The sequence below is a fragment of the Triturus cristatus genome, chromosome 11, assembly GCF_964204655.1.
Source record: "Triturus cristatus chromosome 11, aTriCri1.1, whole genome shotgun sequence".
Taxonomy (NCBI): Eukaryota; Metazoa; Chordata; class Amphibia; order Caudata; family Salamandridae; genus Triturus; species Triturus cristatus.
The window spans coordinates 1,139,828,349-1,139,855,045 of NC_140594.1; the positions used below are offsets into that span (position 1 = coordinate 1,139,828,349).

Sequence of the window (26,697 nt, forward strand, 5' to 3'; positions counted from 1 at the left end):
TCTGAGAACCAATCTGTCATTTCCACGCTACCAGCAAGGAAAAGCGCAGGCTTGTGCTAGCTATGTGAGAAAAGACTTCTCAACTATCTGTCTCTGCTGAAATACAAGAGAGTGATCGCCAAAGGATCAACCCCATACTTTGAAAATAAAGATACCCAATTATAAGCATAAATGACTGGTGGGACCTTCACACGTTTTTCTGGGCATGCTTTGAATGTCATTCTTGCCTTTTCGTTCTGCTCTTATCATTCTCCTGGGCATTTCATGGAAGGCACTCTCTTTCTCTTCGCTGCTTTGCTTCCAATGCTGCCTACATATGGTCATTTTCACTATTTGTACTTCTGCTTTCCATTTCTTCTCTTCTGCACAGATTTGGCCTTGGTTTCAATCCCCAGTTCCTTACCCTCTACAAGAAACTTTCTACTGCTTTTCATGTTGGTATCTAAACCAAATGCACCATTGAAACTGGTGCAAGATAGTCATTGAACTCGGGGTTGTAATCTTTAGAACCGAGAGCAACCACATCATAGGGCGTTGGTGGTATAGTGGTGAGCATAGCTGCTTCCCAAGCAGTTGACCCGGGTTCGATTCCCGGCCAATGCAGTGCAAATTTTTATATGTTCTCCAAGCAGGATTTGTTTTAATGCAACATGTCACAAAACGGAAATATCATGAACAGATTAATCAGACGTTAAATTAAAAAAAAAATGAAATACTTAGGCAGGCATCTCGATCGCCCCATCTGCTACATTCATTGTCCTATTAGATGCTATTTTCCAAAAAGCAGAGTCACCACTCACATGTGCTGGTAATAAATATGTTGCGGGCGGTAGACAATGAAAGGGCTGAACCCCGACCAGACATTCTAACTCTAGCATCTCTATATTAAAAAGCATTTCTAGGCAATATCTAGCATGTGAATAAAAGTAGGCAAGATCCACCGATGAATCTGGCAAAAGTCCCCAACGATTTTGTGCACACTTGTTCTCTCACCTGAATGCAGCGCCACCTTGTAGCCATCGGATGTAACTGCAGCTCACAAAATGTTATATCAGAGAGCAAGTTGAGAGGACTCCAAGAGGCAGATGTCCATGGAAAGAGCCTCTCACGACAGCAGGAAGGTTGGATATTTCAAGATGGCAACATTTCCTGTCCAACGTCCTCACGTCCCGAACGCTCAAAAGCCTCACATCGGGCAAGCCCTCACCGGGTAGATCTCTGGCTCCCAGTTAAAATCAAATCTTGAGCATGCTAGCGCTAGGATCAAAGAGAGAGGAGAGGGTTAGAGAGCTGCTATCTTGGTAAAGGCCTGAAACTGCTAGTTCCCAAGAGGGTCTGCACTTTCAGTTATGACTGACTGTGAGACGAGAAGATGAAGATTTTCTGCACCCAGCATACATTGCAGCTTGCTTAGGCAAATGAGGAGCGAGACCCACCAATCCCTCGCCACTTCGCTGAAAGCTCCTCCTCTGCATAAAGAGAACACTTTTACAAGGGAGCAGAGTGGCGCAGCGGAAGCGTGCTGGGCCCATAACCCAGAGGTCGATGGATCGAAACCATCCTCTGCTATAATATTTCTTGTTTTTTCTTCTGAGAACCAATCTGTCATTTCCACGCTACCAGCAAGGAAAAGCGCAGGCTTGTGCTAGCTATGTGAGAAAAGACTTCTCAATTATCTGTCTCTGCTGAAATACAAGAGAGTGATCGCCAAAGGATCAACCCCATACTTTGAAAGTAAAGATACCCAATTATAAGCATAAATGACTGGTGGGACCGTCACACGTTTTTCTGGGCATGCTTTGAATGTCATTCTTGCCTTTTCGTTCTGCTCTTATCATTCTCCTGGGCATTTCATGGAAGGCACTCTCTTTCTCTTCGCTGCTTTGCTTCCAATGCTGCCTAAATATGTTCATTTCCACTATTTGTACTACTGCTTTCTATTTCTTCTCTTCTGCACAGATTTGGCCTTGGTTTCAATCCCCAGTTCCTTACCCTCTACAAGAAACTTTCTACTGCTTTTCATGTTGGTATCTAAACCAAATGCACCATTGAAACTGGTGCAAGATAGTCATTGAACTCGGGGTTGTAATCTTTAGAACCGAGAGCAACCACATCATAGGGCGTTGGTGGTATAGTGGTGAGCATAGCTGCTTCCCAAGCAGTTGACCCGGGTTCGATTCCCGGCCAATGCAGTGCAAATTTTTATATGTTCTCCAAGCAGGATTTGTTTTAATGCAACATGTCACAAAACGGAAATATCATGAACAGATTAATCAGACGTTAAATTAAAAAAAAAATGAAATACTTAGGCAGGCATCTCGATCGCCCCATCTGCTACATTCATTGTCCTATTAGATGCTATTTTCCAAAAAGCAGAGTCACCACTCACATGTGCTGGTAATAAATATGTTGCGGGCGGTAGACAATGAAAGGGCTGAACCCCGACCAGACATTCTAACTCTAGCATCTCTATATTAAAAAGCATTTCTAGGCAATATCTAGCATGTGAATAAAAGTAGGCAAGATCCACCGATGAATCTGGCAAAAGTCCCCAACGATTTTGTGCACACTTGTTCTCTCACCTGAATGCAGCGCCACCTTGTAGCCATCGGATGTAACTGCAGCTCACAAAATGTTATATCAGAGAGCAAGTTGAGAGGACTCCAAGAGGCAGATGTCCATGGAAAGAGCCTCTCACGACAGCAGGAAGGTTGGATATTTCAAGATGGCAACATTTCCTGTCCAACGTCCTCACTTCCCGAACGCTCCCAAACGCTCAAAAGCCTCACACCGGGCAAGCCCTCACCGGGTAGATCTCTGGCTCCCAGTTAAAATCAAATCCTGAGCATGCTAGCGCTAGGATCAAAGAGAGAGGAGAGGGTTAGAGAGCTGCTATCTTGGTAAAGGCCTGAAACTGCTAGTTCCCAAGAGGGTCTGCACTTTCAGTTATGACTGACTGTGAGACGAGAAGATGAAGATTTTCTGCTCCCAGCATACATTGCAGCATGCTTAGGCAAATGAGGAGCGAGACCCACCAATCCCTCGCCACTTCGCTGAAAGCTCCTCATCTGCATAAAGAGAACACTTTTACAAGGGAGCAGAGTGGCGCAGCGGAAGCGTGCTGGGCCCATAACCCAGAGGTCGATGGATCGAAACCATCCTCTGCTATAATATTTCTTGTTTTTTCTTCTGAGAACCAATCTGTCATTTCCACGCTACCAGCAAGGAAAAGCGCAGGCTTGTGCTAGCTATGTGAGAAAAGACTTCTCAACTATCTGTCTCTGCTGAAATACAAGAGAGTGATCGCCAAAGGATCAACCCCATACTTTGAAAATAAAGATACCCAATTATAAGCATAAATGACTGGTGGGACCTTCACACGTTTTTCTGGGCATGCTTTGAATGTCATTCTTGCCTTTTCGTTCTGCTCTTATCATTCTCCTGGGCATTTCATGGAAGGCACTCTCTTTCTCTTCGCTGCTTTGCTTCCAATGCTGCCTACATATGGTCATTTCCACTATTTGTACTACTGCTTTCCATTTCTTCTCTTCTGCACAGATTTGGCCTTGGTTTCAATCCCCAGTTCCTTACCCTCTACAAGAAACTTTCTACTGCTTTTCATGTTGGTATCTAAACCAAATGCACCATTGAAACTGGTGCAAGATAGTCATTGAACTCGGGGTTGTAATCTTTAGAACCGAGAGCAACCACATCATAGGGCGTTGGTGGTATAGTGGTGAGCATAGCTGCTTCCCAAGCAGTTGACCCGGGTTCGATTCCCAGCCAATGCAGTGCAAATTTTTATATGTTCTCCAAGCAGGATTTGTTTTAATGCAACATGTCACAAAACGGAAATATCATGAACAGATTAATCAGACGTTAAATTAAAAAAAAAATGAAATACTTAGGCAGGCATCTCGATCGCCCCATCTGCTACATTCATTGTCCTATTAGATGCTATTTTCCAAAAAGCAGAGTCACCACTCACATGTGCTGGTAATAAATATGTTGCGGGCGGTAGACAATGAAAGGGCTGAACCCCGACCAGACATTCTAACTCTAGCATCTCTATATTAAAAAGCATTTCTAGGCAATATCTAGCATGTGAATAAAAGTAGGCAAGATCCACCGATGAATCTGGCAAAAGTCCCCAACGATTTTGTGCACACTTGTTCTCTCACCTGAATGCAGCGCCACCTTGTAGCCATCGGATGTAACTGCAGCTCACAAAATGTTATATCAGAGAGCAAGTTGAGAGGACTCCAAGAGGCAGATGTCCATGGAAAGAGCCTCTCACGACAGCAGGAAGGTTGGATATTTCAAGATGGCAACATTTCCTGTCCAACGTCCTCACGTCCCGAACGCTCAAAAGCCTCACACCGGGCAAGCCCTCACCGGGTAGATCTCTGGCTCCCAGTTAAAATCAAATCTTGAGCATGCTAGCGCTAGGATCAAAGAGAGAGGAGAGGGTTAGAGAGCTGCTATCTTGGTAAAGGCCTGAAACTGCTAGTTCCCAAGAGGGTCTGCACTTTCAGTTATGACTGACTGTGAGACGAGAAGATGAAGATTTTCTGCACCCAGCATACATTGCAGCATGCTTAGGCAAATGAGGAGCGAGACCCACCAATCCCTCGCCACTTCGCTGAAAGCTCCTCCTCTGCATAAAGAGAACACTTTTACAAGGGAGCAGAGTGGCGCAGCGGAAGCGTGCTGGGCCCATAACCCAGAGGTCGATGGATCGAAACCATCCTCTGCTATAATATTTCTTGTTTTTTCTTCTGAGAACCAATCTGTCATTTCCACGCTACCAGCAAGGAAAAGCGCAGGCTTGTGCTAGCTATGTGAGAAAAGACTTCTCAACTATCTGTCTCTGCTGAAATACAAGAGAGTGATCGCCAAAGGATCAACCCCATACTTTGAAAGTAAAGATACCCAATTATAAGCATAAATGACTGGTGGGACCGTCACACGTTTTTCTGGGCATGCTTTGAATGTCATTCTTGCCTTTTCGTTCTGCTCTTATCATTCTCCTGGGCATTTCATGGAAGGCACTCTCTTTCTCTTCGCTGCTTTGCTTCCAATGCTGCCTACATATGGTCATTTCCACTATTTGTACTACTGCTTTCCATTTCTTCTCTTCTGCACAGATTTGGCCTTGGTTTCAATCCCCAGTTCCTTACCCTCTACAAGAAACTTTCTACTGCTTTTCATGTTGGTATCTAAACCAAATGCACCATTGAAACTGGTGCAAGATAGTCATTGAACTCGGGGTTGTAATCTTTAGAACCGAGAGCAACCACATCATAGGGCGTTGGTGGTATAGTGGTGAGCATAGCTGCTTCCCAAGCAGTTGACCCGGGTTCGATTCCCAGCCAATGCAGTGCAAATTTTTATATGTTCTCCAAGCAGGATTTGTTTTAATGCAACATGTCACAAAACGGAAATATCATGAACAGATTAATCAGACGTTAAATTAAAAAAAAAATGAAATACTTAGGCAGGCATCTCGATCGCCCCATCTGCTACATTCATTGTCCTATTAGATGCTATTTTCCAAAAAGCAGAGTCACCACTCACATGTGCTGGTAATAAATATGTTGCGGGCGGTAGACAATGAAAGGGCTGAACCCCGACCAGACATTCTAACTCTAGCATCTCTATATTAAAAAGCATTTCTAGGCAATATCTAGCATGTGAATAAAAGTAGGCAAGATCCACCGATGAATCTGGCAAAAGTCCCCAACGATTTTGTGCACACTTGTTCTCTCACCTGAATGCAGCGCCACCTTGTAGCCATCGGATGTAACTGCAGCTCACAAAATGTTATATCAGAGAGCAAGTTGAGAGGACTCCAAGAGGCAGATGTCCATGGAAAGAGCCTCTCACGACAGCAGGAAGGTTGGATATTTCAAGATGGCAACATTTCCTGTCCAACGTCCTCACGTCCCGAACGCTCAAAAGCCTCACACCGGGCAAGCCCTCACCGGGTAGATCTCTGGCTCCCAGTTAAAATCAAATCTTGAGCATGCTAGCGCTAGGATCAAAGAGAGAGGAGAGGGTTAGAGAGCTGCTATCTTGGTAAAGGCCTGAAACTGCTAGTTCCCAAGAGGGTCTGCACTTTCAGTTATGACTGACTGTGAGACGAGAAGATGAAGATTTTCTGCACCCAGCATACATTGCAGCATGCTTAGGCAAATGAGGAGCGAGACCCACCAATCCCTCGCCACTTCGCTGAAAGCTCCTCCTCTGCATAAAGAGAACACTTTTACAAGGGAGCAGAGTGGCGCAGCGGAAGCGTGCTGGGCCCATAACCCAGAGGTCGATGGATCGAAACCATCCTCTGCTATAATATTTCTTGTTTTTTCTTCTGAGAACCAATCTGTCATTTCCACGCTACCAGCAAGGAAAAGCGCAGGCTTGTGCTAGCTATGTGAGAAAAGACTTCTCAACTATCTGTCTCTGCTGAAATACAAGAGAGTGATCGCCAAAGGATCAACCCCATACTTTGAAAGTAAAGATACCCAATTATAAGCATAAATGACTGGTGGGACCGTCACACGTTTTTCTGGGCATGCTTTGAATGTCATTCTTGCCTTTTCGTTCTGCTCTTATCATTCTCCTGGGCATTTCATGGAAGGCACTCTCTTTCTCTTCGCTGCTTTGCTTCCAATGCTGCCTAAATATGTTCATTTCCACTATTTGTACTACTGCTTTCCATTTCTTCTCTTCTGCACAGATTTGGCCTTGGTTTCAATCCCCAGTTCCTTACCCTCTACAAGAAACTTTCTACTGCTTTTCATGTTGGTATCTAAACCAAATGCACCATTGAAACTGGTGCAAGATAGTCATTGAACTCGGGGTTGTAATCTTTAGAACCGAGAGCAACCACATCATAGGGCGTTGGTGGTATAGTGGTGAGCATAGCTGCTTCCCAAGCAGTTGACCCGGGTTCGATTCCTGGCCAATGCAGTGCAAATTTTTATATGTTCTCCAAGCAGGATTTGTTTTAATGCAACATGTCACAAAACGGAAATATCATGAACAGATTAATCAGACGTTAAATTAAAAAAAAAATGAAATACTTAGGCAGGCATCTCGATCGCCCCATCTGCTACATTCATTGTCCTATTAGATGCTATTTTCCAAAAAGCAGAGTCACCACTCACATGTGCTGGTAATAAATATGTTGCGGGCGGTAGACAATGAAAGGGCTGAACCCCGACCAGACATTCTAACTCTAGCATCTCTATATTAAAAAGCATTTCTAGGCAATATCTATAATGTGAATAAAAGTAGGCAAGATCCACCGATGAATCTGGCAAAAGTCCCCAACGATTTTGTGCACACTTGTTCTCTCACCTGAATGCAGCGCCACCTTGTAGCCATCGGATGTAACTGCAGCTCACAAAATGTTATATCAGAGAGCAAGTTGAGAGGACTCCAAGAGGCAGATGTCCATGGAAAGACCCTCTCACAACAGCAGGAAGGTTGGATATTTCAAGATGGCAACATTTCCTGTCCAATGTCCTCACGTCCCGAACGCTCCCAAACGCTCAAAAGCCTCGCCCTCACCGGGTAGATCTCTGGCTCCCAGTTAAAATCAAATCCTGAGCATGCTAGCGCTAGGATCAAAGAGAGAGGAGAGGGTTAGAGAGCTGCTATCTTGGTAAAGGCCTGAAACTGCTAGTTCCCAAGAGGGTCTGCACTTTCAGTTATGACTAACTGTGAGACGAGAAGATGAAGATTTTCTGTACCCAGCATACATTGCAGCATGCTTAGGCAAATGAGGAGCGAGACCCACCAATCCCTCGCCACTTCGCTGAAAGCTCCTCCTCTGCATAAAGAGAACACTTTTACAAGGGAGCAGAGTGGCGCAGCGGAAGCGTGCTGGGCCCATAACCCAGAGGTTGATGGATTGAAACCATCCTCTGCTATAATATTTCTTGTTTTTTCTTCTGAGAACCAATCTGTCATTTCCACGCTACCAGCAAGGAAAAGCGCAGGCTTGTGCTAGCTATGTGAGAAAAGACTTCTCAACTATCTGTCTCTGCTGAAATACAAGAGAGTGATCGCCAAAGGATCAACCCCATACTTTGAAAATAAAGATACCCAATTATAAGCATAAATGACTGGTGGGACCTTCACACGTTTTTCTGGGCATGCTTTGAATGTCATTCTTGCCTTTTCGTTCTGCTCTTATCATTCTCCTGGGCATTTCATGGAAGGCACTCTCTTTCTCTTCGCTGCTTTGCTTCCAATGCTGCCTACATATGGTCATTTCCACTATTTGTACTACTGCTTTCCATTTCTTCTCTTCTGCACAGATTTGGCCTTGGTTTCAATCCCCAGTTCCTTACCCTCTACAAGAAACTTTCTACTGCTTTTCATGTTGGTATCTAAACCAAATGCACCATTGAAACTGGTGCAAGATAGTCATTGAACTCGGGGTTGTAATCTTTAGAACCGAGAGCAACCACATCATAGGGCGTTGGTGGTATAGTGGTGAGCATAGCTGCTTCCCAAGCAGTTGACCCGGGTTCGATTCCCGGCCAATGCAGTGCAAATTTTTATATGTTCTCCAAGCAGGATTTGTTTTAATGCAACATGTCACAAAACGGAAATATCATGAACAGATTAATCAGACGTTAAATTAAAAAAAAAATGAAATACTTAGGCAGGCATCTCGATCGCCCCATCTGCTACATTCATTGTCCTATTAGATGCTATTTTCCAAAAAGCAGAGTCACCACTCACATGTGCTGGTAATAAATATGTTGCGGGCGGTAGACAATGAAAGGGCTGAACCCCGACCAGACATTCTAACTCTAGCATCTCTATATTAAAAAGCATTTCTAGGCAATATCTAGCATGTGAATAAAAGTAGGCAAGATCCACCGATGAATCTGGCAAAAGTCCCCAACGATTTTGTGCACACTTGTTCTCTCACCTGAATGCAGCGCCACCTTGTAGCCATCGGATATAACTGCAGCTCACAAAATGTTATATCAGAGAGCAAGTTGAGAGGACTCCAAGAGGCAGATGTCCATGGAAAGAGCCTCTCACGACAGCAGGAAGGTTGGATATTTCAAGATGGCAACATTTCCTGTCCAACGTCCTCACGTCCCGAACGCTCAAAAGCCTCACACCGGGCAAGCCCTCACCGGGTAGATCTCTGGCTCCCAGTTAAAATCAAATCTTGAGCATGTTAGCGCTAGGATCAAAGAGAGAGGAGAGGGTTAGAGAGCTGCTATCTTGGTAAAGGCCTGAAACTGCTAGTTCCCAAGAGGGTCTGCACTTTCAGTTATGACTGACTGTGAGACGAGAAGATGAAGATTTTCTGCACCCAGCATACATTGCAGCATGCTTAGGCAAATGAGGAGCGAGACCCACCAATCCCTCGCCACTTCGCTGAAAGCTCCTCCTCTGCATAAAGAGAACACTTTTACAAGGGAGCAGAGTGGCGCAGCGGAAGCGTGCTGGGCCCATAACCCAGAGGTCGATGGATCGAAACCATCCTCTGCTATAATATTTCTTGTTTTTTCTTCTGAGAACCAATCTGTCATTTCCACGCTACCAGCAAGGAAAAGCGCAGGCTTGTGATAGCTATGTGAGAAAAGACTTCTCAACTATCTGTCTCTGCTGAAATACAAGAGAGTGATCGCCAAAGGATCAACCCCATACTTTGAAAGTAAAGATACCCAATTATAAGCATAAATGACTGGTGGGACCGTCACACGTTTTTCTGGGCATGCTTTGAATGTCATTCTTGCCTTTTCGTTCTGCTCTTATCATTCTCCTGGGCATTTCATGGAAGGCACTCTCTTTCTCTTCGCTGCTTTGCTTCCAATGCTGCCTAAATATGTTCATTTCCACTATTTGTACTACTGCTTTCCATTTCTTCTCTTCTGCACAGATTTGGCCTTGGTTTCAATCCCCAGTTCCTTACCCTCTACAAGAAACTTTCTACTGCTTTTCACGTTGGTATCTAAACCAAATGCACCATTGAAACTGGTGCAAGATAGTCATTGAACTCGGGGTTGTAATCTTTAGAACCGAGAGCAACCACATCATAGGGCGTTGGTGGTATAGTGGTGAGCATAGCTGCTTCCCAAGCAGTTGACCCGGGTTCGATTCCCGGCCAATGCAGTGCAAATTTTTATATGTTCTCCAAGCAGGATTTGTTTTAATGCAACATGTCACAAAACGGAAATATCATGAACAGATTAATCAGACGTTAAATAAAAAAAAAAATGAAATACTTAGGCAGGCATCTCGATCGCCCCATCTGCTACATTCATTGTCCTATTAGATGCTATTTTCCAAAAAGCAGAGTCACCACTCACATGTGCTGGTAATAAATATGTTGCGGGCGGTAGACAATGAAAGGGCTGAACCCCGACCAGACATTCTAACTCTAGCATCTCTATATTAAAAAGCATTTCTAGGCAATATCTATAATGTGAATAAAAGTAGGCAAGATCCACCGATGAATCTGGCAAAAGTCCCCAACGATTTTGTGCACACTTGTTCTCTCACCTGAATGCAGCGCCACCTTGTAGCCATCGGATGTAACTGCAGCTCACAAAATGTTATATCAGAGAGCAAGTTGAGAGGACTCCAAGAGGCAGATGTCCATGGAAAGACCCTCTCACGACAGCAGGAAGGTTGGATATTTCAAGATGGCAACATTTCCTGTCCAATGTCCTCACGTCCCGAACGCTCCCAAACGCTCAAAAGCCTCGCCCTCACCGGGTAGATCTCTGGCTCCCAGTTAAAATCAAATCCTGAGCATGCTAGCGCTAGGATCAAAGAGAGAGGAGAGGGTTAGAGAGCTGCTATCTTGGTAAAGGCCTGAAACTGCTAGTTCCCAAGAGGGTCTGCACTTTCAGTTATGACTAACTGTGAGACGAGAAGATGAAGATTTTCTGCACCCAGCATACATTGCAGCATGCTTAGGCAAATGAGGAGCGAGACCCACCAATCCCTCGCCACTTCGCTGAAAGCTCCTCCTCTGCATAAAGAGAACACTTTTACAAGGGAGCAGAGTGGCGCAGCGGAAGCGTGCTGGGCCCATAACCCAGAGGTTGATGGATTGAAACCATCCTCTGCTATAATATTTCTTGTTTTTTCTTCTGAGAACCAATCTGTCATTTCCACGCTACCAGCAAGGAAAAGCGCAGGCTTGTGCTAGCTATGTGAGAAAAGACTTCTCAACTATCTGTCTCTGCTGAAATACAAGAGAGTGATCTCCAAAGGATCAACCCCATACTTTGAAAATAAAGATACCCAATTATAAGCATAAATGACTGGTGGGACCTTCACACGTTTTTCTGGGCATGCTTTGAATGTCATTCTTGCCTTTTCGTTCTGCTCTTATCATTCTCCTGGGCATTTCATGGAAGGCACTCTCTTTCTCTTCGCTGCTTTGCTTCCAATGCTGCCTACATATGGTCATTTTCACTATTTGTACTTCTGCTTTCCATTTCTTCTCTTCTGCACAGATTTGGCCTTGGTTTCAATCCCCAGTTCCTTACCCTCTACAAGAAACTTTCTACTGCTTTTCATGTTGGTATCTAAACCAAATGCACCATTGAAACTGGTGCAAGATAGTCATTGAACTCGGGGTTGTAATCTTTAGAACCGAGAGCAACCACATCATAGGGCGTTGGTGGTATAGTGGTGAGCATAGCTGCTTCCCAAGCAGTTGACCCGGGTTCGATTCCCGGCCAATGCAGTGCAAATTTTTATATGTTCTCCAAGCAGGATTTGTTTTAATGCAACATGTCACAAAACGGAAATATCATGAACAGATTAATCAGACGTTAAATTAAAAAAAAAATGAAATACTTAGGCAGGCATCTCGATCGCCCCATCTGCTACATTCATTGTCCTATTAGATGCTATTTTCCAAAAAGCAGAGTCACCACTCACATGTGCTGGTAATAAATATGTTGCGGGCGGTAGACAATGAAAGGGCTGAACCCCGACCAGACATTCTAACTCTAGCATCTCTATATTAAAAAGCATTTCTAGGCAATATCTAGCATGTGAATAAAAGTAGGCAAGATCCACCGATGAATCTGGCAAAAGTCCCCAACGATTTTGTGCACACTTGTTCTCTCACCTGAATGCAGCGCCACCTTGTAGCCATCGGATGTAACTGCAGCTCACAAAATGTTATATCAGAGAGCAAGTTGAGAGGACTCCAAGAGGCAGATGTCCATGGAAAGAGCCTCTCACGACAGCAGGAAGGTTGGATATTTCAAGATGGCAACATTTCCTGTCCAACGTCCTCACGTCCCGAACGCTCAAAAGCCTCACATCGGGCAAGCCCTCACCGGGTAGATCTCTGGCTCCCAGTTAAAATCAAATCTTGAGCATGCTAGCGCTAGGATCAAAGAGAGAGGAGAGGGTTAGAGAGCTGCTATCTTGGTAAAGGCCTGAAACTGCTAGTTCCCAAGAGGGTCTGCACTTTCAGTTATGACTGACTGTGAGACGAGAAGATGAAGATTTTCTGCACCCAGCATACATTGCAGCATGCTTAGGCAAATGAGGAGCGAGACCCACCAATCCCTCGCCACTTCGCTGAAAGCTCCTCCTCTGCATAAAGAGAACATTTTTACAAGGGAGCAGAGTGGCGCAGCGGAAGCGTGCTGGGCCCATAACCCAGAGGTCGATGGATCGAAACCATCCTCTGCTATAATATTTCTTGTTTTTTCTTCTGAGAACCAATCTGTCATTTCCACGCTACCAGCAAGGAAAAGCGCAGGCTTGTGCTAGCTATGTGAGAAAAGACTTCTCAACTATCTGTCTCTGCTGAAATACAAGAGAGTGATCGCCAAAGGATCAACCCCATACTTTGAAAGTAAAGATACCCAATTATAAGCATAAATGACTGGTGGGACCGTCACACGTTTTTCTGGGCATGCTTTGAATGTCATTCTTGCCTTTTCGTTCTGCTCTTATCATTCTCCTGGGCATTTCATGGAAGGCACTCTCTTTCTCTTCGCTGCTTTGCTTCCAATGCTGCCTAAATATGTTCATTTCCACTATTTGTACTACTGCTTTCTATTTCTTCTCTTCTGCACAGATTTGGCCTTGGTTTCAATCCCCAGTTCCTTACCCTCTACAAGAAACTTTCTACTGCTTTTCATGTTGGTATCTAAACCAAATGCACCATTGAAACTGGTGCAAGATAGTCATTGAACTCGGGGTTGTAATCTTTAGAACCGAGAGCAACCACATCATAGGGCGTTGGTGGTATAGTGGTGAGCATAGCTGCTTCCCAAGCAGTTGACCCGGGTTCGATTCCCGGCCAATGCAGTGCAAATTTTTATATGTTCTCCAAGCAGGATTTGTTTTAATGCAACATGTCACAAAACGGAAATATCATGAACAGATTAATCAGACGTTAAATTAAAAAAAAATGAAATACTTGGGCAGGCATCTCGATCGCCCCATCTGCTAAATTCATTGTCCTATTAGATGCTATTTTCCAAAAAGCAGAGTCACCACTCACATGTGCTGGTAATAAATATGTTGCGGGCGGTAGACAATGAAAGGGCTGAACCCCGACCAGACATTCTAACTCTAGCATCTCTATATGAAAAAGCATTTCTAGGCAATATCTAGCATGTGAATAAAAGTAGGCAAGATCCACCGATGAATCTGGCAAAAGTCCCCAACGATTTTGTGCACACTTGTTCTCTCACCTGAATGCAGCGCCACCTTGTAGCCATCGGATGTAAATGCAGCTCACAAAATGTTATATCAGAGAGCAAGTTAAGAGGACTCCAAGAGGCAGATGTCCATGGAAAGAGCCTCTCACGACAGCAGGAAGGTTGGATATTTCAAGATGGCAACATTTCCTGTCCAACGTCCTCACGTCCCGAACGCTCCCAAACGCTCAAAAGCCTCACACCGGGCAAGCCCTCACCGGGTAGATCTCTGGCTCCCAGTTAAAATCAAATCCTGAGCATGCTAGCGCTAGGATCAAAGAGAGAGGAGAGGGTTAGAGAGCTGCTATCTTGGTAAAGGCCTGAAACTGCTAGTTCCCAAGAGGGTCTGCACTTTCAGTTATGACTGACTGTGAGACGAGAAGATGAAGATTTTCTGCACCCAGCATACATTGCAGCATGCTTAGGCAAATGAGGAGCGAGACCCACCAATCCCTCGCCACTTCGCTGAAAGCTCCTCCTCTGCATAAAGAGAACACTTTTACAAGGGAGCAGAGTGGCGCAGCGGAAGCGTGCTGGGCCCATAACCCAGAGGTCGATGGATCGAAACCATCCTCTGCTATAATATTTCTTGTTTTTTCTTCTGAGAACCAATCTGTCATTTCCACGCTACCAGCAAGGAAAAGCGCAGGCTTGTGCTAGCTATGTGAGAAAAGACTTCTCAACTATCTGTCTCTGCTGAAATACAAGAGAGTGATCGCCAAAGGATCAACCCCATACTTTGAAATTAAAGATACCCAATTATAAGCATAAATGACTGGTGGGACCGTCACACGTTTTTCTGGGCATGCTTTGAATGTCATTCTTGCCTTTCCGTTCTGCTCTTATCATTCTCCTGGGCATTTCATGGAAGGCACTCTCTTTCTCTTCGCTGCTTTGCTTCCAATGCTGCCTAAATATGTTCATTTCCACTATTTGTACTACTGCTTTCCATTTCTTCTCTTCTGCACAGATTTGGCCTTGGTTTCAATCCCCAGTTCCTTACCCTCTACAAGAAACTTTCTACTGCTTTTCATGTTGGTATCTAAACCAAATGCACCATTGAAACTGGTGCAAGATAGTCATTGAACTCGGGGTTGTAATCTTTAGAACCGAGAGCAACCACATCATAGGGCGTTGGTGGTATAGTGGTGAGCATAGCTGCTTCCCAAGCAGTTGACCCGGGTTCGATTCCCGGCCAATGCAGTGCAAATTTTTATATGTTCTCCAAGCAGGATTTGTTTTAATGCAACATGTCACAAAACGGAAATATCATGAACAGATTAATCAGACGTTAAATTTAAAAAAAAAATGAAATACTTAGGCAGGCATCTCGATCGCCCCATCTGCTACATTCATTGTCCTATTAGATGCTATTTTCCAAAAAGCAGAGTCACCACTCACATGTGCTGGTAATAAATATGTTGCGGGCGGTAGACAATGAAAGGGCTGAACCCCGACCAGACATTCTAACTCTAGCATCTCTATATTAAAAAGCATTTCTAGGCAATATCTAGCATGTGAATAAAAGTAGGCAAGATCCACCGATGAATCTGGCAAAAGTCCCCAACGATTTTGTGCACACTTGTTCTCTCACCTGAATGCAGCGCCACCTTGTAGCCATCGGATGTAAATGCAGCTCACAAAATGTTATATCAGAGAGCAAGTTGAGAGGACTCCAAGAGGCAGATGTCCATGGAAAGAGCCTCTCACGACAGCAGGAAGGTTGGATATTTCAAGATGGCAACATTTCCTGTCCAACGTCCTCACGTCCCGAACGCTCCCAAACGCTCAAAAGCCTCCCCTCACCGGGTAGATCTCTGGCTCCCAGTTAAAATCAAATCCTGAGCATGCTAGCGCTAGGATCAAAGAGAGAGGAGAGGGTTAGAGAGCTGCTATCTTGGTAAAGGCCTGAAACTGCTAGTTCCCAAGAGGGTCTGCACTTTCAGTTATGACTGACTGTGAGACGAGAAGATGAAGATTTTCTGCACCCAGCATACATTGCAGCATGCTTAGGCAAATGAGGAGCGAGACCCACCAATCCCTCGCCACTTCGCTGAAAGCTCCTCCTCTGCATAAAGAGAACACTTTCACAAGGGAGCAGAGTGGCGCAGCGGAAGCGTGCTGGGCCCATAACCCAGAGGTCGATGGATCGAAACCATCCTCTGCTATAATATTTCTTGTTTTTTCTTCTGAGAAACAATCTGTCATTTCCACGCTACCAGCAAGGAAAAGCGCAGGCTTGTGCTAGCTATGTGAGAAAAGACTTCTCAACTATCTGTCTCTGCTGAAATACAAGAGAGTGATCGCCAAAGGATCAACCCCATACTTTGAAAGTAAAGATACCCAATTATAAGCATAAATGACTGGTGGGACCGTCACACGTTTTTCTGGGCATGCTTTGAATGTCATTCTTGCCTTTTCGTTCTGCTCTTATCATTCTCCTGGGCATTTCATGGAAGGCACTCTCTTTCTCTTCGCTGCTTTGCTTCCAATGCTGCCTAAATATGTTCATTTCCACTATTTGTACTACTGCTTTCCATTTCTTCTCTTCTGCACAGATTTGGCCTTGATTTCAATCCCCAGTTCCTTACCCTCTACAAGAAACTTTCTACTGCTTTTCATGTTGGTATCTAAACCAAATGCACCATTGAAACTGGTGCAAGATAGTCATTGAACTCGGGGTTGTAATCTTTAGAACCGAGAGCACCCACATCATAGGGCGTTGGTGGTATAGTGGTGAGCATAGCTGCTTCCCAAGCAGTTGACCAGGGTTCGATTCCCAGCCAATGCTGTGCAAATTTTTATATGTTCTCCAAGCAGGATTTGTTTTAATGCAACATGTCACAAAACGCAAATATCATGAACAGATTAATCAGACGTTAAATTAAAAAAAAAATGAAATACTTAGGCAGGCATCTCGATCGCCCCATCTGCTACATTCATTGTCCTATTAGATGCTATTTTCCAAAAAGCAGAGTCACCACTCACATGTGCTGGTAATAAATATGTTGCGGGCGGTAGACAATGAAAGGGCTGAACCCCGACCAGACATTCTAACTCTAGCATCTCTATATTAAAAAGCATTTCTAGGCAATATCTAGCATGTGAATAAAAGTAGGCAAGATCCACCGATGAATCTGGCAAAAGTCCCCAACGATTTTGTGCACACTTGTTCTCTCACCTGAATGCAGCGCCACCTTGTAGCCATCGGATGTAACTGCAGCTCACAAAATGTTATATCAGAGAGCAAGTTGAGAGGACTCCAAGAGGCAGATGTCCATGGAAAGAGCCTCTCACGACAGCAGGAAGGTTGGATATTTCAAGATGGCAACATTTCCTGTCCAACGTCCTCACTTCCCGAACGCTCCCAAACGCTCAAAAGCCTCGCCGTCACCGGGTAGATCTCTGGCTCCCAGTTAAAATCAAATCCTGAGCATGCTAGCGCTAGGATCAAAGAGAGAGGAGAGGGTTAGAGAGCTGCTATCTTGGTAAAGTCCTGAAACTGCTAGTTCCCAAGAGGGTCTGCACTTTCAGTTATGACTGACTGTGAGACGAGAAGATGAAGATTTTCTGCACCCAGCATACATTGCAGCATGCTTAGGCAAATGAGGAGCGAGACCCACCAATCCCTCGCCACTTCGCTGAAAGCTCCTCCTCTGCATAAAGAGAACACTTTTACAAGGGAGCAGAGTGGTGCAGCGGAAGCGTGCTGGGCCCATAACCCAGAGGTCGATGGATCGAAACCATCCTCTGCTATAATATTTCTTGTTTTTTCTTCTGAGAACCAATCTGTCATTTCCACGCTACCAGCAAGGAAAAGCGCAGGCTTGTGCTAGCTATGTGAGAAAAGACTTCTCAACTATCTGTCTCTGCTGAAATACAAGAGAGTGATCGCCAAAGGATCAACCCCATACTTTGAAAGTAAAGATACCCAATTATAAGCATAAATGACTGGTGGGACCGTCACACGTTTTTCTGGGCATGCTTTGAATGTCATTCTTGCCTTTTCGTTCTGCTCTTATCATTCTCCTGGGCATTTCATGGAAGGCACTCTCTTTCTCTTCGCTGCTTTGCTTCCAATGCTGCCTAAATATGTTCATTTCCACTATTTGTACTACTGCTTTCCATTTCTTCTCTTCTGCACAGATTTGGCCTTGGTTTCAATCCCCAGTTCCTTACCCTCTACAAGAAACTTTCTACTGCTTTTCATGTTGGTATCTAAACCAAATGCACCATTGAAACTGGTGCAAGATAGTCATTGAACTCGGGGTTGTAATCTTTAGAACCGAGAGCAACCACATCATAGGGCGTTGGTGGTATAGTGGTGAGCATAGCTGCTTCCCAAGCAGTTGACCCGGGTTCGATTCCCGGCCAATGCAGTGCAAATTTTTATATGTTCTCCAAGCAGGATTTGTTTTAATGCAACATGTCACAAAACGGAAATATCATGAACAGATTAATCAGACGTTAAATTAAAAAAAAAATGAAATACTTAGGCAGGCATCTCGATCGCCCCATCTGCTAAATTCATTGTCCTATTAGATGCTATTTTCCAAAAAGCAGAGTCACCACTCACATGTGCTGGTAATAAATATGTTGCGGGCGGTAGACAATGAAAGGGCTGAACCCCGACCAGACATTCTAACTCTAGCATCTCTATATTAAAAAGCATTTCTAGGCAATATCTAGCATGTGAATAAAAGTAGGCAAGATCCACCGATGAATCTGGCAAAAGTCCCCAACGATTTTGTGCACACTTGTTCTCTCACCTGAATGCAGCGCCACCTTGTAGCCATCGGATGTAACTGCAGCTCACAAAATGTTATATCAGAGAGCAAGTTGAGAGGACTCCAAGAGGCAGATGTCCATGGAAAGAGCCTCTCACAACAGCAGGAAGGTTGGATATTTCAAGATGGCAACATTTCCTGTCCAACGTCCTCACTTCCCGAACGCTCCCAAACGCTCAAAAGCCTCACACCGGGCAAGCCCTCACCGGGTAGATCTCTGGCTCCCAGTTAAAATCAAATCCTGAGCATGCTAGCGCTAGGATCAAAGAGAGAGGAGAGGGTTAGAGAGCTGCTATCTTGGTAAAGGCCTGAAACTGCTAGTTCCCAAGAGGGTCTGCACTTTCAGTTATGACTGACTGTGAGACGAGAAGATGAAGATTTTCTGCACCCAGCATACATTGCAGCATGCTTAGGCAAATGAGGAGCGAGACCCACCAATCCCTCGCCACTTCGCTGAAAGCTCCTCCTCTGCATAAAGAGAACACTTTTACAAGGGAGCAGAGTGGCGCAGCGGAAGCGTGCTGGGCCCATAACCCAGAGGTCGATGGATCGAAACCATCCTCTGCTATAATATTTCTTGTTTTTTCTTCTGAGAACCAATCTGTCATTTCCACGCTACCAGCAAGGAAAGGGGAAGCTTGTGCTAGCTATGTGAGAAAAGACTTCTCAACTATCTGTCTCTGCTGAAATACAAGAGAGTGATCGCCAAAGGATCAACCCCATACTTTGAAAGTAAAGATACCCAATTATAAGCATAAATGACTGGTGGGACCGTCACACGTTTTTCTGGGCATGCTTTGAATGTCATTCTTGCCTTTTCGTTCTGCTCTTATCATTCTCCTGGGCATTTCATGGAAGGCACTCTCTTTCTCTTCGCTGCTTTGCTTCCAATGCTGCCTAAATATGTTCATTTCCACTATTTGTACTACTGCTTTCCATTTCTTCTCTTCTGCACAGATTTGGCCTTGGTTTCAATCCCCAGTTCCTTACCCTCTACAAGAAACTTTCTACTGCTTTTCAAGTTGGTATCTAAACCAAATGCACCATTGAAACTGGTGCAAGATAGTCATTGAACTCGGGGTTGTAATCTTTAGAACCGAGAGCAACCACATCATAGGGCGTTGGTGGTATAGTGGTGAGCATAGCTGCTTCCCAAGCAGTTGACCCGGGTTCGATTCCCGGCCAATGCAGTGCAAATTTTTATATGTTCTCCAAGCAGGATTTGTTTTAATGCAACATGTCACAAAACGGAAATATCATGAACAGATTAATCAGACGTTAAATTAAAAAAAAAATGAAATACTTAGGCAGGCATCTCGATCGCCCCATCTGCTACATTCATTGTCCTATTAGATGCTATTTTCCAAAAAGCAGAGTCACCACTCACATGTGCTGGTAATAAATATGTTGCGGGCGGTAGACAATGAAAGGGCTGAACCCCGACCAGACATTCTAACTCTAGCATCTCTATATTAAAAAGCATTTCTAGGCAATATCTATAATGTGAATAAAAGTAGGCAAGATCCACCGATGAATCTGGCAAAAGTCCCCAACGATTTTGTGCACACTTGTTCTCTCACCTGAATGCAGCGCCACCTTGTAGCCATCGGATGTAACTGCAGCTCACAAAATGTTATATCAGAGAGCAAGTTGAGAGGACTCCAAGAGGCAGATGTCCATGGAAAGACCCTCTCACGACAGCAGGAAGGTTGGATATTTCAAGATGGCAACATTTCCTGTCCAATGTCCTCACGTCCCGAACGCTCCCAAACGCTCAAAAGCCTCGCCCTCACCGGGTAGATCTCTGGCTCCCAGTTAAAATCAAATCCTGAGCATGCTAGCGCTAGGATCAAAGAGAGAGGAGAGGGTTAGAGAGCTGCTATCTTGGTAAAGGCCTGAAACTGCTAGTTCCCAAGAGGGTCTGCAATTTCAGTTATGACTAACTGTGAGACGAGAAGATGAAGATTTTCTGCACCCAGCATACATTGCAGCATGCTTAGGCAAATGAGGAGCGAGACCCACCAATCCCTCGCCACTTCGCTGAAAGCTCCTCCTCTGCATAAAGAGAACACTTTTACAAGGGAGCAGAGTGGCGCAGCGGAAGCGTGCTGGGCCCATAACCCAGAGGTTGATGGATTGAAACCATCCTCTGCTATAATATTTCTTGTTTTTTCTTCTGAGAACCAATCTGTCATTTCCACGCTACCAGCAAGGAAAAGCGCAGGCTTGTGCTAGCTATGTGAGAAAAGACTTCTCAACTATCTGTCTCTGCTGAAATACAAGAGAGTGATCGCCAAAGGATCAACCCCATACTTTGAAAATAAAGATACCCAATTATAAGCATAAATGACTGGTGGGACCTTCACACATTTTTCTGGGCATGCTTTGAATGTCATTCTTGCCTTTTCGTTCTGCTCTTATCATTCTCCTGGGCATTTCATGGAAGGCACTCTCTTTCTCTTCGCTGCTTTGCTTCCAATGCTGCCTACATATGGTCATTTTCACTATTTGTACTTCTGCTTTCCATTTCTTCTCTTCTGCACAGATTTGGCCTTGGTTTCAATCCCCAGTTCCTTACCCTCTACAAGAAACTTTCTACTGCTTTTCATGTTGGTATCTAAACCAAATGCACCATTGAAACTGGTGCAAGATAGTCATTGAACTCGGGGTTGTAATCTTTAGAACCGAGAGCAACCACATCATAGGGCGTTGGTGGTATAGTGGTGAGCATAGCTGCTTCCCAAGCAGTTGACCCGGGTTCGATTCCCGGCCAATGCAGTGCAAATTTTTATATGTTCTCCAAGCAGGATTTGTTTTAATGCAACATGTCACAAAACGGAAATATCATGAACAGATTAATCAGACGTTAAATTAAAAAAAAAATGAAATACTTAGGCAGGCATCTCGATCGCCCCATCTGCTACATTCATTGTCCTATTAGATGCTATTTTCCAAAAAGCAGAGTCACCACTCACATGTGCTGGTAATAAATATGTTGCGGGCGGTAGACAATGAAAGGGCTGAACCCCGACCAGACATTCTAACTCTAGCATCTCTATATTAAAAAGCATTTCTAGGCAATATCTAGCATGTGAATAAAAGTAGGCAAGATCCACCGATGAATCTGGCAAAAGTCCCCAACGATTTTGTGCACACTTGTTGTCTCACCTGAATGCAGCGCCACCTTGTAGCCATCGGATGTAACTGCAGCTCACAAAATGTTATATCAGAGAGCAAGTTGAGAGGACTCCAAGAGGCAGATGTCCATGGAAAGAGCCTCTCACGACAGCAGGAAGGTTGGATATTTCAAGATGGCAACATTTCCTGTCCAACGTCCTCACGTCCCGAACGCTCAAAAGCCTCACATCGGGCAAGCCCTCACCGGGTAGATCTCTGGCTCCCAGTTAAAATCAAATCTTGAGCATGCTAGCGCTAGGATCAAAGAGAGAGGAGAGGGTTAGAGAGCTGCTATCTTGGTAAAGGCCTGAAACTGCTAGTTCCCAAGAGGGTCTGCACTTTCAGTTATGACTGACTGTGAGACGAGAAGATGAAGATTTTCTGCACCCAGCATACATTGCAGCATGCTTAGGCAAATGAGGAGCGAGACCCACCAATCCCTCGCCACTTCGCTGAAAACTCCTCCTCTGCATAAAGAGAACACTTTTACAAGGGAGCAGAGTGGCGCAGCGGAAGCGTGCTGGGCCCATAACCCAGAGGTCGATGGATCGAAACCATCCTCTGCTATAATATTTCTTGTTTTTTCTTCTGAGAACCAATCTGTCATTTCCACGCTACCAGCAAGGAAAAGCGCAGGCTTGTGCTAGCTATGTGAGAAAAGACTTCTCAATTATCTGTCTCTGCTGAAATACAAGAGAGTGATCGCCAAAGGATCAACCCCATACTTTGAAAGTAAAGATACCCAATTATAAGCATAAATGACTGGTGGGACCGTCACACGTTTTTCTGGGCATGCTTTGAATGTCATTCTTGCCTTTTCGTTCTGCTCTTATCATTCTCCTGGGCATTTCATGGAAGGCACTCTCTTTCTCTTCGCTGCTTTGCTTCCAATGCTGCCTAAATATGTTCATTTCCACTATTTGTACTACTGCTTTCTATTTCTTCTCTTCTGCACAGATTTGGCCTTGGTTTCAATCCCCAGTTCCTTACCCTCTACAAGAAACTTTCTACTGCTTTTCATGTTGGTATCTAAACCAAATGCACCATTGAAACTGGTGCAAGATAGTCATTGAACTCGGGGTTGTAATCTTTAGAACCGAGAGCAACCACATCATAGGGCGTTGGTGGTATAGTGGTGAGCATAGCTGCTTCCCAAGCAGTTGACCCGGGTTCGATTCCCGGCCAATGCAGTGCAAATTTTTATATGTTCTCCAAGCAGGATTTGTTTTAATGCAACATGTCACAAAACGGAAATATCATGAACAGATTAATCAGACGTTAAATTTAAAAAAAATGAAATACTTGGGCAGGCATCTCGATCGCCCCATCTGCTAAATTCATTGTCCTATTAGATGCTATTTTCCAAAAAGCAGAGTCACCACTCACATGTGCTGGTAATAAATATGTTGCGGGCGGTAGACAATGAAAGGGCTGAACCCCGACCAGACATTCTAACTCTAGCATCTCTATATGAAAAAGCATTTCTAGGCAATATCTAGCATGTGAATAAAAGTAGGCAAGATCCACCGATGAATCTGGCAAAAGTCCCCAACGATTTTGTGCACACTTGTTCTCTCACCTGAATGCAGCGCCACCTTGTAGCCATCGGATGTAACTGCAGCTCACAAAATGTTATATCAGAGAGCAAGTTGAGAGGACTCCAAGAGGCAGATGTCCATGGAAAGAGCCTCTCACGACAGCAGGAAGGTTGGATATTTCAAGATGGCAACATTTCCTGTCCAACGTCCTCACTTCCCGAACGCTCCCAAACGCTCAAAAGCCTCACACCGGGCAAGCCCTCACCGGGTAGATCTCTGGCTCCCAGTTAAAATCAAATCCTGAGCATGCTAGCGCTAGGATCAAAGAGAGAGGAGAGGGTTAGAGAGCTGCTATCTTGGTAAAGGCCTGAAACTGCTAGTTCCCAAGAGGGTCTGCACTTTCAGTTATGACTGACTGTGAGACGAGAAGATGAAGATTTTCTGCTCCCAGCATACATTGCAGCATGCTTAGGCAAATGAGGAGCGAGACCCACCAATCCCTCGCCACTTCGCTGAAAGCTCCTCATCTGCATAAAGAGAACACTTTTACAAGGGAGCAGAGTGGCGCAGCGGAAGCGTGCTGGGCCCATAACCCAGAGGTCGATGGATCGAAACCATCCTCTGCTATAATATTTCTTGTTTTTTCTTCTGAGAACCAATCTGTCATTTCCACGCTACCAGCAAGGAAAAGCGCAGGCTTGTGCTAGCTATGTGAGAAAAGACTTCTCAACTATCTGTCTCTGCTGAAATACAAGAGAGTGATCGCCAAAGGATCAACCCCATACTTTGAAAATAAAGATACCCAATTATAAGCATAAATGACTGGTGGGACCTTCACACGTTTTTCTGGGCATGCTTTGAATGTCATTCTTGCCTTTTCGTTCTGCTCTTATCATTCTCCTGGGCATTTCATGGAAGGCACTCTCTTTCTCTTCGCTGCTTTGCTTCCAATGCTGCCTACATATGGTCATTTCCACTATTTGTACTACTGCTTTCCATTTCTTCTCTTCTGCACAGATTTGGCCTTGGTTTCAATCCCCAGTTCCTTACCCTCTACAAGAAACTTTCTACTGCTTTTCATGTTGGTATCTAAACCAAATGCACCATTGAAACTGGTGCAAGATAGTCATTGAACTCGGGGTTGTAATCTTTAGAACCGAGAGCAACCACATCATAGGGCGTTGGTGGTATAGTGGTGAGCATAGCTGCTTCCCAAGCAGTTGACCCGGGTTCGATTCCCAGCCAATGCAGTGCAAATTTTTATATGTTCTCCAAGCAGGATTTGTTTTAATGCAACATGTCACAAAACGGAAATATCATGAACAGATTAATCAGACGTTAAATTAAAAAAAAAATGAAATACTTAGGCAGGCATCTCGATCGCCCCATCTGCTACATTCATTGTCCTATTAGATGCTATTTTCCAAAAAGCAGAGTCACCACTCACATGTGCTGGTAATAAATATGTTGCGGGCGGTAGACAATGAAAGGGCTGAACCCCGACCAGACATTCTAACTCTAGCATCTCTATATTAAAAAGCATTTCTAGGCAATATCTAGCATGTGAATAAAAGTAGGCAAGATCCACCGATGAATCTGGCAAAAGTCCCCAACGATTTTGTGCACACTTGTTCTCTCACCTGAATGCAGCGCCACCTTGTAGCCATCGGATGTAACTGCAGCTCACAAAATGTTATATCAGAGAGCAAGTTGAGAGGACTCCAAGAGGCAGATGTCCATGGAAAGAGCCTCTCACGACAGCAGGAAGGTTGGATATTTCAAGATGGCAACATTTCCTGTCCAACGTCCTCACGTCCCGAACGCTCAAAAGCCTCACACCGGGCAAGCCCTCACCGGGTAGATCTCTGGCTCCCAGTTAAAATCAAATCTTGAGCATGCTAGCGCTAGGATCAAAGAGAGAGGAGAGGGTTAGAGAGCTGCTATCTTGGTAAAGGCCTGAAACTGCTAGTTCCCAAGAGGGTCTGCACTTTCAGTTATGACTGACTGTGAGACGAGAAGATGAAGATTTTCTGCACCCAGCATACATTGCAGCATGCTTAGGCAAATGAGGAGCGAGACCCACCAATCCCTCGCCACTTCGCTGAAAGCTCCTCCTCTGCATAAAGAGAACACTTTTACAAGGGAGCAGAGTGGCGCAGCGGAAGCGTGCTGGGCCCATAACCCAGAGGTCGATGGATCGAAACCATCCTCTGCTATAATATTTCTTGTTTTTTCTTCTGAGAACCAATCTGTCATTTCCACGCTACCAGCAAGGAAAAGCGCAGGCTTGTGCTAGCTATGTGAGAAAAGACTTCTCAACTATCTGTCTCTGCTGAAATACAAGAGAGTGATCGCCAAAGGATCAACCCCATACTTTGAAAGTAAAGATACCCAATTATAAGCATAAATGACTGGTGGGACCGTCACACGTTTTTCTGGGCATGCTTTGAATGTCATTCTTGCCTTTTCGTTCTGCTCTTATCATTCTCCTGGGCATTTCATGGAAGGCACTCTCTTTCTCTTCGCTGCTTTGCTTCCAATGCTGCCTACATATGGTCATTTCCACTATTTGTACTACTGCTTTCCATTTCTTCTCTTCTGCACAGATTTGGCCTTGGTTTCAATCCCCAGTTCCTTACCCTCTACAAGAAACTTTCTACTGCTTTTCATGTTGGTATCTAAACCAAATGCACCATTGAAACTGGTGCAAGATAGTCATTGAACTCGGGGTTGTAATCTTTAGAACCGAGAGCAACCACATCATAGGGCGTTGGTGGTATAGTGGTGAGCATAGCTGCTTCCCAAGCAGTTGACCCGGGTTCGATTCCCAGCCAATGCAGTGCAAATTTTTATATGTTCTCCAAGCAGGATTTGTTTTAATGCAACATGTCACAAAACGGAAATATCATGAACAGATTAATCAGACGTTAAATTTAAAAAAAAATGAAATACTTAGGCAGGCATCTCGATCGCCCCATCTGCTACATTCATTGTCCTATTAGATGCTATTTTCCAAAAAGCAGAGTCACCACTCACATGTGCTGGTAATAAATATGTTGCGGGCGGTAGACAATGAAAGGGCTGAACCCCGACCAGACATTCTAACTCTAGCATCTCTATATTAAAAAGCATTTCTAGGCAATATCTAGCATGTGAATAAAAGTAGGCAAGATCCACCGATGAATCTGGCAAAAGTCCCCAACGATTTTGTGCACACTTGTTCTCTCACCTGAATGCAGCGCCACCTTGTAGCCATCGGATGTAACTGCAGCTCACAAAATGTTATATCAGAGAGCAAGTTGAGAGGACTCCAAGAGGCAGATGTCCATGGAAAGAGCCTCTCACGACAGCAGGAAGGTTGGATATTTCAAGATGGCAACATTTCCTGTCCAACGTCCTCACGTCCCGAACGCTCAAAAGCCTCACACCGGGCAAGCCCTCACCGGGTAGATCTCTGGCTCCCAGTTAAAATCAAAT

At 44.6% G+C, this 26,697-nt stretch overlaps 11 non-coding genes across 11 annotated transcripts; all 11 read left to right on the plus strand.

Annotated features, from left to right (window-relative positions):
• Window positions 1–531: 531 nt before the first annotated feature.
• On the plus strand, window positions 532–603 carry TRNAG-CCC (transfer RNA glycine (anticodon CCC)). The gene has a single exon. It is a non-coding gene; the product is annotated as a tRNA-Gly (tRNA).
• Window positions 604–2,120: 1,517 nt separating this feature from the next.
• On the plus strand, window positions 2,121–2,192 carry TRNAG-CCC (transfer RNA glycine (anticodon CCC)). The gene has a single exon. It is a non-coding gene; the product is annotated as a tRNA-Gly (tRNA).
• Window positions 2,193–8,485: 6,293 nt separating this feature from the next.
• Window positions 8,486–8,557, plus strand: TRNAG-CCC (transfer RNA glycine (anticodon CCC)). Its single transcript has one exon. It is a non-coding gene; the product is annotated as a tRNA-Gly (tRNA).
• A 1,517-nt stretch (window positions 8,558–10,074) lies between these two features.
• Window positions 10,075–10,146, plus strand: TRNAG-CCC (transfer RNA glycine (anticodon CCC)). Its single transcript has one exon. It is a non-coding gene; the product is annotated as a tRNA-Gly (tRNA).
• Window positions 10,147–11,662: 1,516 nt separating this feature from the next.
• Window positions 11,663–11,734, plus strand: TRNAG-CCC (transfer RNA glycine (anticodon CCC)). Its single transcript has one exon. It is a non-coding gene; the product is annotated as a tRNA-Gly (tRNA).
• Window positions 11,735–13,251: 1,517 nt separating this feature from the next.
• Window positions 13,252–13,323, plus strand: TRNAG-CCC (transfer RNA glycine (anticodon CCC)). The gene has a single exon. It is a non-coding gene; the product is annotated as a tRNA-Gly (tRNA).
• Window positions 13,324–14,849: 1,526 nt separating this feature from the next.
• Window positions 14,850–14,921, plus strand: TRNAG-CCC (transfer RNA glycine (anticodon CCC)). Its single transcript has one exon. It is a non-coding gene; the product is annotated as a tRNA-Gly (tRNA).
• A 3,104-nt stretch (window positions 14,922–18,025) lies between these two features.
• Window positions 18,026–18,097, plus strand: TRNAG-CCC (transfer RNA glycine (anticodon CCC)). Its single transcript has one exon. It is a non-coding gene; the product is annotated as a tRNA-Gly (tRNA).
• Window positions 18,098–19,623: 1,526 nt separating this feature from the next.
• TRNAG-CCC (transfer RNA glycine (anticodon CCC)) lies at window positions 19,624–19,695 on the plus strand. Its single transcript has one exon. It is a non-coding gene; the product is annotated as a tRNA-Gly (tRNA).
• Window positions 19,696–21,211: 1,516 nt separating this feature from the next.
• TRNAG-CCC (transfer RNA glycine (anticodon CCC)) lies at window positions 21,212–21,283 on the plus strand. The gene has a single exon. It is a non-coding gene; the product is annotated as a tRNA-Gly (tRNA).
• A 1,517-nt stretch (window positions 21,284–22,800) lies between these two features.
• Window positions 22,801–22,872, plus strand: TRNAG-CCC (transfer RNA glycine (anticodon CCC)). The gene has a single exon. It is a non-coding gene; the product is annotated as a tRNA-Gly (tRNA).
• Window positions 22,873–26,697: the final 3,825 nt, after the last annotated feature.